This window comes from Canis lupus, chromosome 12 (assembly GCF_048164855.1).
Source record: "Canis lupus baileyi chromosome 12, mCanLup2.hap1, whole genome shotgun sequence".
NCBI lineage: Eukaryota > Metazoa > Chordata > Mammalia > Carnivora > Canidae > Canis > Canis lupus.
Window position 1 is genome coordinate 59,944,967 of NC_132849.1, and position 19,948 is coordinate 59,964,914.

The following is a 19,948-nucleotide window of genomic DNA, read 5'->3' on the forward strand; positions in this document are numbered from 1 at the left end:
CATTGCTATAGCAGCTAGTTGGTATTTAATTACTCTAACTCTTCAAGGGACACCAAGACATTGGTAGTTCCATCTTGCTGAAGAATAATAGGCAATTGTCTGTTTCCTCCACCTTCCATAAAGAGAAAAAAAAATTAACCCATGGTAATATTAAGGGGTCCCTGACGAGTTTGTGAACTCATTGAGGGCAGGGGATTTTTGTAATAATCACGTTGGTATTTTGTGATCTCCCTTTGTCCCAGCATGGTGCCTGGCACGTAGAGGGTGCTCAGGAAATGTGTCAAGAGGATTTAATGAAGGACCAGATGAGTCATAATTTTAGTACCTTGTTCTCATCAAATGCATTTTTAAATACATTTTAAAGTACATTAAATATTTTTAAATGCAATTTTTAAAATACTTGAATGGTAGATATGACTTGTTGATTTACTCAAAAATGATAAGCACCTAAGAAGAGGGCTAAAATCTCACTTACACAAATAAAATGGATTTATTTGATTTTTATTAATGTTAAAATTCTATTTTTGATTACCAAGTCATTCTTCATCATTTGCATCAATCCAAATTCTATGGTCTACAAAGAAACGGAGTTTTGATCAAGTGTCATTCTTCTGATAAATCTTGAGATGTTCTGTGCTCCATCTTAGGAGGTTCTATCAGCCAAATGTCTCATTATCCTACAGAGCCAGAGGAACCCGTGCCTTTGAAATGGGTTAACTTTAGTTAGTTTCAAATGTGTGTTTTTTCTTTTATAATTTGACTAGTGTGTGGATGTAAAACCACCGATCTCACTTCTTAAACTAACTTCTCTGTGCGTTTTATCCATCTGATTTTGAACATTTCTGAAAATGGCTAGCACGGAGTGTCTAAATGACCTAATGTAAGTCAGAGCAATGCTACCCAAAATGGAACCAGAGTGGCCCAACAGCTCCTCTTCGTGACCCTGGGAAGCTATTTAAAGGAGCTGAAATGATTTTAATTAACCAAGTAGGTATTGCAAAGCCACATATTCCACTGCGTGCCAGAAAACTGTCATAGCTAAAATTCTAGGGTTTATTTTATGCAAACAAGACTGATTAAAAGTGACCAACATTACATAATTACCCTTGTCTTATTCACAACCAGTTTCACAGGGAAGCTGCTGAGCCTGCTCCAATTCCATGATTATTAGCAGCTTCTCCCTGGCTGGGGCAGTTTGGTCTCTAACTGGTATCTGGAGGGAGTCCTCGGGGAAGGTTACTTACTGGTCTGGTCTGTGCTAGCATTGCAAGGACCAGCAGGTTAGGGTTTGGATAGGCCTGTGAAGGATTTGAAGGAGGCTGAAGGAGGAATGGGAGGCAGATATGTTATGTCAACTACTTCTTTGGAACCACTGTGATCACTAAAAAGAAATTCAGTACCAGGTACCCCAAATTTTGACTCTTATTTGTATTCCTAATAATTGCTGAATATTGTGAACAACAGTAATTTCTAAAATATAATCAGATTAAGAATATAATAGCGTCAAAGACTATCCATCAAATCGCATCCATTTAGATATTTGTAATCCCGATGACCTATTACTGACGAATAAAGAATCAGAAGTGATTAGGAAATTATTCTTCATTCCATACGTATTTGCTGATTCCCCTCTAGGGGCCGAGGAAGATGAAGGGCATCGATGACACAAAGCTGAGGGAGGCAGTCTTTACCCTTAATTGCTTGGGTTTAATGTGAATGCAATCTTGGGAAGTCACCGCTTCAGCAGGAGCAGTTTTCAGGTCTTACAGTACTGCTCTCTCGAGATATGACTCAGCCCAGAATAAATATGTGTGCGGCTTGGAAGGATTTGACTGTTAGAAATTCTATTCCTTGTTTTCACTGATGCCCAACTGACCAAAACTGAGTATAAATTTTGATTTGTCCTTTTATTAGACACAGCCTTACTTTTCCAACCAAACACTAGAGTCTTGCAGCTAGTCCAATGTTTAGGAGGACGTAAAACACAGAACTACAATAGACAGTGATGTTCTACGTGCTTGCAGCTACCCAAGCTATGAGCTCAGAGTCTTATGCCTTCTAGTGACAAACGTCTAGTGAGCTCTCGGAAGCTCTGCTGGCTTCCTGCTCTGTCTTCTCAGCTGTGAATCTTCTCCTGTGGCCAGGTGCCACTCTCCACGTTTTAGAGGGTTCTCTTCCTGAAGTTTGACTATAGGGAAGGGCACAGCTTCTGTGTTGCTCCAGAGATTGACCCACATATCTTTTGTGCTTAAAAGATCGAAGCCCAGGACTCAGAACCAGTAAATATGGATTTGAACTGGATCTCATCTCCGTCACGCTAGCTTTAGGCAAGATGTTTATCTTCTTTTGGACATTTGGCTTTAGTGTTCTCATTTCAAAAAGCAAAGATGAAAGAATGCATTGCAGAGCATCCAGCATGGCATCTCCTGCAGAGCAAGTGCCCCAAAGAGGTGCTGGCCCACCTCGACCCATCCCTGTGTCCAGGCCGCCCACCTCTTTGACAATAAGAGAGTATGCTAAGGAGAAATTTCACTCTGCTAAATGCTGTAGTGCATTGGCTAGCTTACCCTTCCCCACAAACTCAGGAGAAAGCTTTTTTATTATCAAGAAGTCATGGATGGGAAACCCGAAGGCAAGGAGAAGACGAGAAGCTTACTTGACTTCACCCAGCTTGCAGGAAGTAGTAAAGTCAAGATCTAAACCCAGGCATTTTTAACACAGAGCCCTTGCTCTTTTTAATCTTTTGAGATTCTTTGACATTCATGTCTCTGTTTTTTTTTTTTTTCTGGTTACAATGATTAGACATTGAGGAGCAGGAGAAAGAGAGGAAAGAAAACACATGCAGGAGCACACACACACACACACACACACACAACGCTTGATGGGAGAGCTCGATTTTCCCTCCCTTGTGTTACATGTTTTGTAACATCAATACCAGGGTGGTAGCATTGACACCAGCTACGCGCACAGCTCTCTGTAATGTGGACACCAATTGGTCTCATTCACTGTCCTACAATCTCTGCAAGGCAGGGAGGTGTGCCCAGGCCTCACACCTGTATGGATGGTTGTAGAGGCTTTACCCCTACATGGCATCTTACAAAAAGAGAGCTATATGAGTCAGATCACCTCCTAGGAGGTCTTTCCATGGCAAAGTACATCTTGGCCTTGGAAATGGTGACTGGAGGCCAGAAGCACCAGGAAGGAACTGGGAAACCCTGTTGTGGACTTGCACACACAAGCCTGTGCAGTGTTTTGTTGGTTGGTTTTGTCACTCTTATTCCAAGTACCTGCAGCTTCCTTAATGCTGAAATGACCATCCATATTGGCTGAGTTTCTCCCTTGCAGTGAAGCTCATTCAGAGATTTTTGTTGTTGTTGTTGGGTCTCTTTTTTAGACTTCATGCAAATCCCCGTTAGCTGTCATTATCTATATTGCTCAAGTCTTCCTAGTAATGAAGGTGCTGTACTGTGCAGGGGACTCTGGAGTTGGTTTAACTAAGTTTTAATTTGTTTTAATCTGGCTCTCACCTGTCCATCATCTACCCCAAGTGATCTGGTCGGGTGAGCCCTGTAGGCCAGAGAGGTCCTAGCAATGCCCCTTGGCCTCTTCCTGTTTCTCCTTTATTCCTGCAGTGGGTATTTTCTGGAAACCCACTGGGCCGTCCCTCCTAGATGGGTCTAGGCACAGATGGATCAGGCCTGGTCCTGGCACTCAAGTTGCTCACACTCTGGTTGTAGAGAAGCACTGATTTCTGGAGCTGACACCAGGCTTGCCTTCTAGCTCCTAGCATTGGCTTTATTCCCTTGGAAGCCTTCCCTGAACAGGGAATTAGGTGGGTTTCTTCCCTCTTCTAAATTCCCCTTGTACTTGCCTGTACCATTCAGAGTATTAGTCCTCACCTGCCTTCCCAAGTCTAACACAACAAATCTCTGAGATCCACTGCTCAGGCCCAGCCCCACACCTGACTTTGTGTGTACAAGGGGCTGCTCACTTACACAACAGACAATAGACATGTGTGAGGTTCCACCCTCTGCTTCTTGTTGGGTGGGCACCTGTGCCCTGACCTGCAGGTCTGTCTGAGGCGAGACTACCACTGGTGTGAGGAAAGAGTCCCCATCACCGACAGCACCGAATATTCGGTATGACACGGTGCTCTTGAACCTGGGCACTATCTGTGGAGAGAGACCTTTGAGAGTAAGTGTAGAACCACGGCTGAGGGTATTATCTAGGATCATTTTTGGGTCTAAGCTTGGGAGCCAGCCTGGTGTTCCACTGCCTCTGGGAGAAAGGGAACTTCCCTGCATTGGTCTGCTATCTTCTCAGTCTCAGAACACCCACAGAGAAGCTCAAGCCTTCAAAATTATCTCGGAAACATAGCCTGGCCTCTGCCCTGACACTCAGCAAGCAGGTGGGGACTGACGTGTTGATGTCCTTGTATCTGACATCCACCCTCTAAAGCAACTGCATCCTCTGGGCTGGATGTACGATTGGCATTTTACCCATGCCAGTGAGCTAACAGGAAAGAGAACTTTTAGAGACTGTTGCTCATCAAAGAGATGATTTCAGAGCAGAAGACTCACCAGGAAGTCAGAAATTCTGTCTCAGCATCCCAATTCTGACTCAGTAAATAAAAGTTCCCCCTCTCTGGGGTTCTGATGCCTCTCCACAGAAAGGGACCCATGATAGGGACCTTTCCTGCCTCACAACCTCATGAAAGGATGGGTCACACAATCCTGGAAAAAGATGTTAGGATTCAGAAATTAATTCTTTCATCATCAAGTTTCTAGCTCGACACCAGGATGTGGATTCTCAGCCACATTCCTGTCTCGTGACCTTTTTAACTTAAGTTGGCCTGTAGGCAAGATTTTATCAAGTTATATTAGTGTTGTGTGGTCTTTGTATGAGGCTTGAAGAGAAAAAGAAGGAAGGCCCAGGTGTTCATGCAGACTTTCAGAAGGAAAGGAATGTTTTAGAGCTTGCATTCCATATTTAACCACATACAATGACAAACATACTACTTCCTTATCTGCTGTTCAAAGAAGGGAATATTACCGAATAACAAGCCTCCAAATGCGATTTCGTATTCTGTTTAGGAATGGTGTTTTCAAATTCTGTACTTGAGAGGGATTGTATTGTTACACCATTAACCCTCTCATAGAAGTTTTATTGTCTTTAAGATTTTTTTTTTTAAAGATTTTATTTATTTATTCATGATAGTCACACAGAGAGAGAGAGAGAGGCAGAGACATAGGCAGAGGGAGAAGCAGGCTCCATGCAGGGAGCCCGATGTGGGATTCGATCCCGGGTCTCCAGGATCGCGCCCTGGGCCAAAGGCAGGCGCCAAACCGCTGCGCCACCCAGGGATCCCGATTTTATTTTATTTTATTTATTCATAAGAGACACAGAGAGAGGCAGAGACGCAGGCAGAGGGAGAAGAAGGCTCCCTACAGGGAGCCCGATGTGGGCCTCGATCCCAGGACCCCAGGATCATGACCTGAGCCAAAGGCACACGCTCAACAACTGAGCCACCCAGGAGTGCCTTACTGTCTTAATAAACTAATTACTATATTACAGTAACCAAATACTACTCTAAAACACACTAAAACAGAAGCCTAAGGTCTGTTTTATTGTTATCTAGCAGAAGGTACTTGATATCAATTATATACTGATCTAATGGCCTGCAAGCTCCTTTGAATGTGTTCCTTCCACCTTCTTCCTTTTTCCACCTTCCACCTTCTTTATAGCCTCTGTTACTTTTGAGAAATATGCACACACAAGAGCACACACACACCAAAGACACACACAACACACATGCCCAGGAAAAGAAGGAATCTGCCTCTACTTTCTACTTCCCCAAGTATCCATGCCAGTGATTCTTGATTCTTAAATTTAGTGTGGGTAAAATACCAGGAATCTTTTAAGATGCAGATTTGGGGCTCAGACCTCCTAGGGACTTTGATGTAGCTATAATATGGGAGATGAGCCCTTGACTCTTCGTATTTGCCAGCGTCCCAGGTAGTTATAGTACCAATGGCCCGTGGACTACACTTTGAGACACCATTCAGCACCCACAAATTCATTGGCAACCAATTCCTAAAGCCAGCCTGCCCAAAGTCAAGCATTCTGCAGGGGCTTCTGTGGCAGCAGTGGGCAGGACCATTCATTAGCTGACCTTTGAGGGTGTTGGTCAGATGTGTTCGCTCTTGACTTATCACACATCTCTTCCCATCTGACTCTTCCCCACCCCTCCAGTATTGTATTGAAATGAATTTTCCATACCCCTGTTTTCTCTTCCTCTTGACTCTTTAGTCAGTATTACAGGGGTTCCCATGTGGACCTGACAACTTCTAACACAAGGCATAGCATGGTACTTACCTGTGAAAAACTCAGTCAGAGTCCTGCATTATCAGAGGAGAACTGGACAGGATCTGTGACTTGCCTAATGAGATTAATCAATTCTATAGACTGCTGTATATCCTTCTCCTGTGGAGCTTATCACTCTACCTTGCTTTGCAATTTGTTTAGTTCATGCTCCCAAGATCTTAATTAGAGTTATTCTGTACCTTACTTAACTTAGCATGGGACCTGGCACCAACCCTAAAGTCAGTAACTGAACCAATACCATAATCCAAATAAAAAGCAATTATACTTTCTATCTCTCTGGCCTACAGGACAGATTAATAACTTATGCCCCCACCCAACCAAAGCTAAATCTCAATTTAAGGGACTTTCTCATTATCTGAGTATTTAGGTATCCTTCAAAGCCAGTTGATTAGTCAATAAATTAATTTGCCTGGAAAGGCAACAGATTTCTGTTCTATCGTCCTAAGCTGAGTGGCTTCCACCTCCTCCAGGGCTTGACCTTTTCTAGCTGTAGGATCATGCATTTGTTTAGTCACATGACAAATATATTTTGAGTAGTTATTTTGTGATAGATAGCAGCCTAAGCATGAGGAAGACAAAGAGGAACATACATCATCTCTGTCTTAAAGAAGTATAGTCTCTTGGGAAGGAAGGAAACTGGCATGAAATGACCACCTGCAGCTCTGTACCTGAGCATGTGATCAGTCCCGTCTAGTGAGCTAAGGGACCCATTGGGAAAAAATATGAATATGTGGGAGAAAGGCATTCTGGGTAAATAAGATCTACAAACCTAGAATGAGAAAGTTACAGTATGGCAATCCTATGTGACTTCAGCAAGGGTTCCCAGGAGACAGATGTTTGAAATGGAGATGTGCACATAGGACATTTCTTGAGGATTTCCTGCAGGGTCATCTCTGCAGGAATAAGGAAGTAGGAGCAGGGCGGTGAACTGTGATGCACTTGTAATGCAAGCCAATCTTCAAAGAAAACTCTAAGGCTGGGACAGCCCTCAGAGTTGCCCTGCTTAGGGCAAGGATCACAATGAACAGGGCTCACTGCTGCTGCCCCTACCCCCAAAGGGCATTGCTTTAAGGTAGGTAGGTGTCTTTAGCTGGAGACAGTTCTTGGAGAGGGATTTAGTTGCAAGCTGTCAGCTGCCAACCTGACCAGGGCCTGATAAAATGTTGCTGGAGAGCTGGAACATGTGACAGCATCCATGAAAGTAAGCCCAGGGAGTAGGAAATATGAGTGTGGGGCAGCCCGGGTGGCTCAGCGGTTTAGCACCGCCTTCAGCCCAGGTCGTGATTCTGGAGTTGCAGGATCGAGTTCCATGTCAGGCTCCCTGCATGGAGCCTGCTTCTCCCTCTGCCTGTGTCTCTGCCTCTGTCTGTCTGTCTCTCTGTCTCTCTCTGTCTCTCATGAATAAATAAACAAAATCTTTTTTTAAAAAAAAGAAATGTGAGTGTGAAGCTGCCAGTGTAGAGGTGACAAATGCAGCAGAGAAGGTGTCAAAAAAAAGGACCCTGTTCTTCGGAGGCAGAGACCCATTCCAAGAACCCTAGGGGCTACATAGAAATGTGAAGAAAATAAGCAAACTAAAACCGTGACCAGAATCTCTAGGTGTAGCATTATGAAGATGGTTTGGAAAGTCCCGAAAAACTCGAGAAAAGGATTTCAGAGTTGTTTGGAAGATAAAGAATTAAACATTAGTGACTGATTTTTGTAGTCATTGCGGGAGAGGAGCCGAGTTAGGGAACCTGGTGCATGCAGAGCACTTCGGTGCACACAGTAAAGATATAGAGAACCATGCCCATTCTTGGGGTCCAGGAGTTAGTTGGTGTAGGAGGCCAGGAAGGGGAAGATATGCACGATGCATGGGATGCATTCATCATCTAGTTGCCAGAGAATGAAGAATATGAAAGTTCCATGAAGAGAGATTTTATTTCTTTTTTTGTCTCAATAATTCACATGTGACAAGAAAACTATAGGATGGAGGCTGGTGGCACTTGCCGAACAAATTGCATATTTTTCAAGATTGCCAACTCAAACTAAATTAGAATGATTATATTTAAGATCATATGAGCACATGTGAATGCCTAAGTGTTTGTGAGGCTCTGTATTTACTATCTTCATGGTCTCAGACTAATAGATAACTCACCTCTATAGCGGTTCCGTTCAGGGGAGATTTAATGGAGGAAGAAGCAGCAGAGGAATTGTGGAGATGTGCAATTAATTAAAAGGGTATTAGTTCTTCTCCTAGTTAAACACCAAGTAAAAATAGGGAGTTAACAAGTGTTTGGCCAGAAAGAGTATATCAAACAATTTTTAACCAGTAGAGGAAAAGCAGGGAAAATCCACAGAAGACATTTCCTAAATATCCTTCTTTAGGATGTGATGCCTTCAACACTTTTAGAGATCCTCTCCCCTTTCTCCCCCAGAACCAGTAGTCACCTATCCTACTCTACACAGCTGGATCAGAACTTCTGTAAATCATCACAAAATATGTTAAGCCATCTGATGAAAGTTCTGCATCATAATTGAACAGAAAGGAAATTGGACAAAGCACGTGAGCTATCAGTTTTATTATTCCTAAAAATTGGTTTCTCATCAACTATCACTAGAATACGAACTGTGTGAAGGCAGGAATGTATCTTTTCATCTGTTCACTAATATGTCCTCAGTGCTTAGAACCATGATGGTATAAGGTATGCATTCAGTAAATGCTTGTGAATCAATGAGTCAAGAGTGAATTAATTTCTCTTAAAAAAAAAAAGAGAGAGAGAGAGAGAGATGATTCCAGGGGTCAGAGTATTGGCAGAAGAAAACTGTACTCTTCTGTGTGGTCAATGTGCTTTCCTCCATGACACTGGTTGTGATGCTCTCCAGTGACAAAAAGCTGTGGGCTCTTCTTTGTTAACTGGGATCTGAGCATACTAGGTTATATTTTACATTTGACAATTGATGTCTGTATTAGCTTCCTAGAGCTGCTGTAACAAATTACCACAAACTGAGTGGCTTAACACAACAGAAATTAATTTTCTCACAGCTTTTGAGGCCAGAAATCTCAAATCAAGGTGTTGGCAAGGCCATGCTCCTTTTGAAGGCTCTAGGGGAGGATCCTTCCTGGCCTCCCCCAGGTTCTGGTGTTCTCCTGCAAATCCTGGCATTCCTTGTAGATATGTCACTCTAGGTTCTGCCTCTATCTTCACACAGCATTCCCCCTGAGTCTGTATCTTGTCTTCTCCTCTTATCAGGACACCAGTCATATTGGATTTAGGGCCCACCTGAATCCAGTATGAACTTGTCTTGACTAATTACATTTGCAAGGACTTTATTTCCAAGTAAGGACACATTCACAGGTGCCAGGGATTAGGAATTGAACATATCTTTTCAGAGGATATAATTCAAGATGCAAAAATGTTCTTCCAAGAGTGACTATATTTAGGAATTATTTTCTTGGGGTCTGTCTTGAAGGAAACCAATGCCAGCTGATCCCTCCAAATATTTCCCGAACTCTCCATTGGATTTCTCTTTGCCCATTTCTCTGAGGTCAAATATGTGTAAAATATCTACATTTCCCTGAGACATGACACATACCAGTATATTTTTCTAAAGTAGTTAAGGTATGGAAGGGGCAAGACAAAAAATACTTCAGTGGTTGATGTACATGGATGAGGACACTTCGAAAGAGGTACATTAATGAAGAACAGAAGTGTATATTGAAATAAGATTCAGGACAAATTTCACCATTTTTTTCTCTAGCCAGCTGTGTTTCTGATGATAATATGAATTGTTACTTTAGTTGAGTTTTACTGGGAAAATTATATTATTAAATTATTAAATCAAATTATATATATATATATATATATATATAATATCTTCATAGTGGATTTTTAAATGTCAGTTTTTCCTTTAACAGATCTTTATAAAATATTCTTTGCCACACACTGTATTCGGTACTGGAGAACAAAGAATATGTCAATGATGAAGTCGTACCTAAAAGGAACTAAGTGTACTCATGATGTAAACTTAAAAGTGCCAAAAAGTAGTGTCTCTTTTATTGTTATCATTCTGACATTAAGGCGCTTATTCAATAATTCTAGTAAGTTTGGTATTTCAAACACATTTGTGATCTTCTCTCACTTTAAGCCTGGATTAGGCACTTACTTCTCCAACCCTGCATTTCTCTGTGCATATCCTTGCATAACATTTGGCACAATGCTTTATAAATATTATACTTACTTGCTTCCTCCACTAGCCTGGAAGTCCCTGGCAGATGATTATTTCTCTATAATTAGTGGAATGACTAATAGATACAATTTGCTACAAATTGGTACCAAGTACAAAATGATAGACATAGATCGAGTGTTTTGACACTTAAAGGAGAGCCTCAACTCTCTATACCTGTGTTCATTACAAAGGGATTATTGAAGAAGGTGGAAATTAAGTAGGCTCAAAGAATGGGGGAGAATAAGTAAAGAAGTTTCCAGAAGTCATGTCCTTTGAAGGCAACCACAGTAGTTGACATGTACCTGCCCTTGCCCTTTGTCTGCTAAAAAGTCTCTAGTTTATATTCTTCAACAAATAATTGGCCCTAAGAACAAGAATTTGTGTTTAATTAACTTAGTCTCCTTTCACTCAGTAAAGGCAACTACAGTCTATGGACCTCAAACTGATGACAGCTTAAGATCTTTTAGATTCTGTTATAAAGAGAGTATTGGGTTATAGTATACAGATGATGTTGGGTTCTATTGTGAAGGAAGATGATGACATAGTTTTTTTAAATTCCCAAGTGAAACAATGCTGAAGCAACTTCGTTCTTCCTAAGATAGCAGGTGCGCTAGGCACACAGGCCACAACCAACTGGAGACATTAATTAAATCAATCATTAGTGAAGGACTGTAGTTTCTTTTTTTTTTTTAATTTATTTTTTATTGGTGTTCAATTTACTAACATACAGAATAACCCCCAGTGCCCGTCACCCATTCACTCCCACCCCCCGCCCTTCTCCCAGTCCACCACCCCTAGTTCGTTTCCCAGAGTTAGCAGTCTTTACGTTCTGTCTCCCTTTCTGATATTTCCCACATAATGGATAAAGAAGATGTGGTTTATGTATACAATGGAATATTACTCAGCTATTAGAAATGACAAATACCCACCATTTGCTTCAACGTGGATGGAACTGGAGGGTATTATGCTGAGTGAAGTAAGTCAGTCGGTGAAGGACAAACATTATATGTTCTCATTCATTTGGGGAATATAAATAATAGTAAAAGGACTGTAGTTTAATTCCATCAACAGCTGGCTGAAGAGTACTAATGGTATACCTGGGACTGAGCTGAGGACTATACAGCCCAGATTTTAAGGAGCTCATAGTTTAATAAACACAATATATAAATAAATACAATATAATGTAGAAGTTACAAAATACAATAGATTCTCAGAGGAATAGCTTCTGGCCTTGTGTGTTAAGGAGTTTTCTTAGAAGAGTCAGTCATCTGTGTTTGCCCTTAAAGAATAAGTAAGTTCTGGTCCTGGAGAAATATTGATATTAGGATATTCTGGGAAAAGTTTCACATTGAGGTCATTTTGATTATAGCAGCCTTGCTACAGGGGTGTGTTTAATCTAAGGCTGAAAATATAGGTTGAGGCAGATCATGGCACCTTAAGAATTAAGGCATACTGAACAGATAATAGGGAATGTCAAAGATTACTGAACTTGACTGGCATGACTAGGGCTGCATTTAAAGAATATTTAAAAACCCAGTTATGTCCAAGACCCTCCCTGCAACATTTGTCAGTCATGGATTTTCCTTCCATATGGTCACCTCTCTCTCTCTCTCCTTCCAGATCAACTTCAGCTATTCTGACTTCTGATCCCCCTGCTGACCTAGATACCTTAATTTGCCTCTTGACTGATTCCACCATAAATGCATTTCTAGCACAACCTATGTATCTTTGTGGATTATATTATTTGTGAGGTCCTAGTAAAAGTCTGTGTGATTAGAGCACACATGGCCAATCATGCTTTTGTGGGAATGCCCCAGATTTTTCCCTTAACCACTGTTTTCAGACTCTCTGAATGCCATGCATAGTGGAATTCTCCAGACACATGAGCATTTCGTGATTATTTGTAGTTTTACCAGAGAAACAGACTCACTATCAGTAATACAGACAAATGATTTCTTATATCTTATATACACACAGTTATAGGATTTGATATCAAGCTCATATAGTTGTTGTTGCAGTGAAGAAATCTCCTTAAGACCATTGCTTCTGTGCCTGCTGTTGGATTTAAAGCCAGTGGAGCTGGTGGCTAAGAAGGAAAGGTGAATGTGAAGTGGAAGAGAACAAGGACAAAATGGACCCAAGCGTGTCCCTCACTACCTCCAGTCTCAGGAGTGGGGTATAGATCAGCTGGTGCCCTTCACTAGAACACTGGACATATGTCTGCCCCAGGACTCAGAGCAGCTGAAGGGGAAGATTAGGCAGAAGCTGGCGCAGCTGCAGCCTGGCTGCTGCCCTAGTCCCACAGGTGAATCTACACACGAGCAACAGTGGGCAGAAGCTATAACAGAACCTGGCCCCACACCAACCCCTCAAGCAGAGCCTTGGTTGCTGCTCCCTTCTGGATTCCAAATCGCATGCAGATTCCTTTTGTGGCAAAACTTGAATATGCAGAGAAGGCTATTCTGGGACAGCAGCTCCAGCTTAGCTGAATAGATCCAAGGCAAAGCCACACACACACACTCTCCTCTGCTTGAAGTCTCCAGACAGTGGGGTTCAGTTTGCAAACCCATTGAACCAGTACAGGAAGATGGCACAGCTCCGCTATGCCTCAGGAAAGCAGAAAAGATTTCCAGGACTGCTAGATGCTCACAGATGGCTGGTAATAGGAATATGGAGCAAGGGAAGGACCACTGGGTTTTCAGCTGGGTGATTGTAAGGTTTGAAGAGTGCACGACTGAGTGTGGGCAGATTGCACGTGAGAGATGTGTGCATCGGCACTAACGCATCCCAGTTAGAAATTCCATCAGAGCTGCCTCTGCTTCTCTCTGCTGATTTATATCAGGAGACATCATAGCTGAAAAACATCGTCAATTTTTGTTTTTGTTTTTATTTTTTGTCATTTTGTTTCGTTTTGGTTTTTGTATTGTCAGTTTAGAGCAGTGATTCGGAAAGCATAGAAGAGAAGAATGTGTAGATCACACTTCCCAACTTACCTTAACTTCCGAAGGGTTACATGGTTTAGAAGTTTGACTGGACTGAGATTTCAAAAAATTTAATAAAGAGATGAAGTTTTTATGTTTGTTAAAGGGAATAGGAAAAAAAAAAAAAAAAAAAAAAAAAAAAAAATAGGGGATCCCTGGGTGGCGCAGCGGTTTGGCGCCTGCCTTTGGCCCAGGGCGCGATCCTGGAGACCCGGGATCGAATCCCACATCGGGCTCCCGGTGCATGGAGCCTGCTTCTCCCTCTGCCTGTGTCTCTGCCTCTCTCTCTCTCTCACTGTGTGCCTATCATAAATAAATTAAAAAAATGTTTAAAAATATAAAAAAAAAAAAAAAAAAAAAAGGGAATAGGGCTTTAAGAAGTTTTTATATATAAGTTAGAAAGAATTACAAAAGAAAGGCTAAGTTCAGAGAAAGTGAATCTTGATTCGACTCGAACCCTTAGAGCCTACTTGCTAATGTCTGCCCTTGACTTATGGCTCAGGGCTGCTATCCAAATTAACCAAGCCAAGCGCACTTTAATTAAAATAAGCACAATTTATTAAACACGTGCTTTACAGATTTTATCGAAGAACGCCTTACACATATAATTTTAAGTCCCACAACAACACTATAGTTTTATAATCTCTGTTTTATAGATGAGAAGCTGGTTCTCACAGGGGTTAAGCAACTTGCCTTCAAATCACACAGCTTGTAAGTAGCTAAAGAAGGAACCACATCAATGATCTGCCTCCGAAACACATTTAGACAACTTTTCCCTGCTGCTTCTCTTGTCTATGCTCTCAGGGACAGCCTGAGGCTCATCTGAGGAATGTCTATGGGCTAACTTCATTGAGATTTATTATTTGTGCGTGTGTACACACTTCTGTGCATACGTACACACACACACACACACACACACACACACACACTGAGGATTGGGCCAATGTCTTTCGGAGGCATTGATGTATTTTAATACCTAATGCAAAAAGCATTTGCTTTTCTGTCCATGTGCCACATACCATGTTAGATATTAGGTAAATGATGGAGAGCATGATCAGAGCTGTAGTCTACTACTGGGAGTTGGTAAGCAAGTGGAAGAAGGAAAATGACCAAAGGTTTATATTAATACATATGTAATTACCACTTATTGCAATCTCAGCTCAAAGAGATCTATAAGAATTTGTGCCAAAGGAATCTAACCTGGACTAGAGAAGTCAAGTAAGTTTTCCTTAAAGAAAGAGGGTCAAATTCAACTGAGAGAAGAGTTCAGGTAGTAGAATACCAAAGACAAAGGAAAGAGCATAGGCAAAAACCCTGTGATGGGCAGAATGAATGGATAATCAGTTAATTGATTAGTTTAATACCTGGAAACGTGGGTTCCAGGTTTTTTATTGGTAGCACCTAGCAGTACTTACCATAGCCTGCAGTTCACTGGACAGCCTCCTCCTGGGATTTGGTGGATGTTGAGCTAAATGACACATAGGCGCTAATGGATGTGAAATTAAGTTTGTTACTCACATAGTAACCAGAAAAAGGTTTCCTGGAGGAGAAGGTCAAGAGTACAAGAGGCAGGGAGTGGGACACAGACTTTGGGGTATTGTTTCAGATGGGGGTTGGAGCCAGGGTAGAGAATGTCCTCCCAGGTGGGTGTGTGTGTATTATTTGAAATGTCCATCAGTTACATGATTCTGGGCCCAACCATAGGCTCCCTTCAGGTTGCCCAAGTGTAGAGCACAGTGCACAGGGAGGACGAGGCGGGAAAACTGTCTGCAGTCATCAAAAATAGTCTTTCTCTTGATTACATGGGTGGAAGTTACTGCAGAGTGATCTTTCATAATTTCAGTGCAACGATTAGAATGCCGGTTATATTATCAGCAAAAGGTAGAATGAATGCTTTCAGAAGTTGAAGTCATACAGTCAAACAGAAAATAAAAAGGGTTTTCCTGTTGTCAAAATTATTATCTATTCCTGCTCTTCTTCCAAAGGCATGGATGGGGCTTTACACTACAGATTACAGGTAATCTTGCCTGCCTGTGCCTCCGATCAATCTAACTTTGCAGAAAAGATTATTTGTGAAGGATTCAAGCAACTTGGAGCTACTTTAATAAAAGCTACAAAAAATATATATATTTTCTGCAAAGAAAGGAAAACACCGTGGGTGATTTAAAGATATTGTGTGTGTGTGTCTGGGTCTGTGTGTATGTCTTTGGCTGTATGGGAAGTATATAACAATTAAATCAATCATTAGTGAAGGACTGATGAAAACATTCTTTGTGATACTCAAAAACAAACAAACAAACAAATAATCTGATTAAAAATGGGCAGAAGACCTGAATAGATATGTTTCCAAAGAAGACATACAAATGGCCAACAAGTATATGAAAGGATGCTCATCATTAGTCATCAGGGAAATGCAAATCAAAACCACAATGAGACATCACTTTACACCAACAGAACGGCTAAGATAAAAAAGATAAGCAACAACAAGTGCTGGCGAGGATGTGGAGAAAATAGAACCCTTGTGCCCTGTTGGTGGGAATGCAAACTGGTACAGCCACTGTGGAGAAGAGTATAGAGGGTCCTCAAAAAATTAAAAATGGAGCTACCCTACAGTCCAGTAATTCTACTACTAGATATTTACTCAAAGAAAATGAAAATGCTATTTTGAAAAGACACACACACACACACTCTTATGTTTGTTGTAGCATTATTTACAAAAGCCAAGATATAGAAATAACTTAAGTGCCCAGCAATAGAGGAATGGATAAAAAATATGTAGTATGTATATAATGGAATATTAGTACTCAGCCATAAAAAAGAATGAAATTTTGCTGTTTACAACATGGTTGGATCTAGAGGGTATAATGCCAAGTGAAAAAAGTCAGTCAGGGAAAGACAAATAGCATATTATTTTACTCGTGTGGAATTTAAGAAACAGAACAAATGAACGAACAAAGAGAAAAAGAGACCCCCCCCCAAAAAAAAACCAATACTCTTAAATATAGAGAACAAAATCTGTTGATTGCTGGAGGGGAGATGGGTAGGGACAGATGAGATACAGGAAACCTGGAGTACACATATGTGGATGAGCACTGAGTGATGTATAGAATTGTTGAATCATTATATTGTACACTTGAAACTGAGACAACACTGTATGTTAATTACACTTTAACAAAAAAAATTAATGAAAAAATAAAAATAGTTATATCCCACAAATAATTTTTAGTCCTATTCTTCTTAATATACCTCAAGGAAATAATTTGAAACAGGGAGAAAAATCCATATTCTTGATGAGGTTTACCACACATTTAAAATAACAAACAAAAACTAATTACCCAATAAGTATTGTTTGTTAAGGAAACAAAAATTATAATGACTTAAAAGAAACCTTAGACTTTCATTAAAAAATATGTATCCTTAGTAATATGGAAAAACTATGTGATGTAATGTTTAGGGAAAAGAGCACTATGTTAAGTCCATACTTTAATTTTAACTATCAAATTACTTTGATATGATAGAGTTTGGAGGCAGTTACAGAGAAGTCGTCATAGGTGATGTGTTGGGATGTTAGGTTTATATATTCATTTTTATACATGCTTTTATATTTCCCAGACTGTAAGGTTGATTTTTTTTAATTAAAAAAAAGAACTCATTATTTATATCAACACTCCTGGTCCCCTATGAGTTGTGCGATTATAGAGGTAAAGAACAAATAGGCAGAGAAAAGGAAGATAAAAGAAAGAAGTCAAAAAGAGATAGAGAAGCAGCCTCAGAATCCCTACGACATACCACTGTCTGCCAGGTGCTTTGTAGAGTTGACTGTTTAAATCTTCATAAAAATATATTATGTTAGTATCCATCTCATTTTGCAGATCAGTAACTGGAAATGCAAAGAGTTATGAATAACCACTCACTTAAGAAGTGATAGAGTTGGGTTTAGAATTCGTATTTGGATAATCATGACTAGATTTTCAGTATAGTCAACCTTTTATTTCAAGTGCATCATGCTGAGCTTACCTGGATTTCTTTTCCTGGAAAAATTCATTAAAAGTTTGAGAAATTCCCCCTACCTAACTCTTGCTATTGATTAATTGAAGGGAATTTTACTGCACAAAACTTTATATTTCCCAACTCTTCCATGAACTCAAAGTTATTTTGAAACGCAAATCTCCTTAAAACCCAATAAACACTTTTTAATTTATTCCACAAAACCATACAACTTTTCTCACTCTCGGAAATAATCATAAAAATGCTAATTTGGTCAATTTTACTCTATAATTTTGTCAAGGCCCTGTTTGGAAAATGTATTGGCACTACGTATAATTGTACAATATTCCTCTGAGAACGGCAGTAAAAAAAAAAATCACTTAGCCCTGAAGTCTCAACATATTTTTCTTTCCTTTTCTTTTCGAGTTTTATTTTGTTCATAATTCTATTCCAGTCACCCCTCCTCTCCTTCACACCTATATCTTTATACCCCCTGTCAGAAGAGATAAAGTTGCAGCCTCGGGAAACATAGAACGTTAGTCTGTTTTAGAAATCCCTGAAAAGATTTAAGCCAGAAGATTCTTCTTTCAAAATGTCTTTGTTTGAACATGTGGTCTGATAATCTGGGGGTTTGTAACTTGGTGAAGTCATTAGCTTCATTGAGATGAATCATAAGACATGCCAGTCTCTTGAGAGGTGGAAGACGTTAAGAGTATGCATCGGTCCGTCTGTCCACCCCCACCTCCCTCCCATCACCGTGCACTGTCTGTCCTGCCATCCTGAAATCCTGCCATCCTGCTGTGGTGTCCACTGGCCACCGCATGACCTACTGTCCTGTTAGAATGAGCAGACACGGACAGACCTCTCCTGTGCATCTGAAATCAGCCTCTTCTGTCGATTCAAAGACTGTGCTCCTGCAATCATGCCCTCCTCTGTATCATCATTATTTCCCTGTCTACTCCATCACCCCCATGGGCAGAATGCATTTTCAATATTTTTAACCAATAAGAAAAATACTTAGATCCCAAATATCCCTCTGGCCTTCACTCTGTTTCTCTTCTCAGACTGACAGCAAAATTTTCTTGAGAATGTTGTCTACACTTGGTTCTCTACCATCTTGTTCATGTTCTTCCATTGTGCTTTGGTCCACAGCAAGTACTCTTGTCAAGGAATCAGCGATAGTCCTCAGGCCTGATCTGTTCAACCCCAGAGGATCTAATCCTATGCTCCCGAAGTATGGCCTGCAGCTGCCTTCCAGGGGACAGTGCTCACTTGTTTTCCTTTTACCTCACAGACCTTTCCTTTCACCACTTCCAGCCTACACGTCTGAAGGACTTACCTCCTCCTCCTTCTCTTGTCTACTTAGACTACCTCCTCAGGTGACTTCATCCAGTCCCATGTCTTTATGGGCTGCAAAATCCCCAAATTATGTCTCCAGCCCCCAAATTTCTCCTGGTTCCTGATTACCCACCTGGAACCCCTACTTGAATATCTAATTGGCATTTGAGATTTTGTACATCCTAAATAACTTTTTATTTCTTCATTTCTTTCTCATTTTAGAAAATGTCGCCAACATTCAAGAGGTCAGCCTAACATCAGGGAGTCACTTCTGAGGTCTCCTTTTTTCTCGAACTACAAATTTATAACATTCACAGGTTCTATCTAATGGGCCACTTGCCACCACCATTGGCCTCTCCCATTCAGAAACTCATCTCTGGCTGCCAGGCCTGCCTCCCTCACAGGCAGCTCTCCAGCCAGCAGAATACTTGCTGGAAAATGTAAACCAAGTCATCAAACCCTCCCGTCCACTAACTACACGTTGGTAGAACATAATCCCCAGGGGTGTCTCCGATTACACAGCCTGCCCCACACAGTTCTTGCCTTTCTTCCTTCGCCCTGTCCTGTATTTGCTCTTCAGCCTCACTGGCCTGCTTGCTCCCCCTAGCAGGAACTCCTGCCTCAAGCAACTTGTAGAGCTTCTCTCTGAAGATAGAGCTCATCCTCTGACTTTGAACCTCCTTCCTGTGCTGCCCTGCCCCCCACCATCCTCTATCCTGTCACCCTCCACTGCCTCGTCCTGCTGATTCACCTACGTTGGACAGGGAATCATTTGACCTTATTCACTGAGTTGTGCTTTTACTGACATGTCGGTCATTGTCGGCCTCCCCCACTGGCATGTGGATTCCATGAGGGCTGGAGCCAGGTCTTGTTCAACTGCCTCAAGAAAGGTAGATGCCTAATAAATATCTATCACTTAAGTGATCAAATCAATCATTTCTTCAACAAAAGGTAATGTCCGTTGTAACAGCTGGGCAACTATTTTGGCTGCAAGTCATTGAGACCTCAACTATTATTGTTTAGGCAGATGGCAGACTCTTTCATTAAAT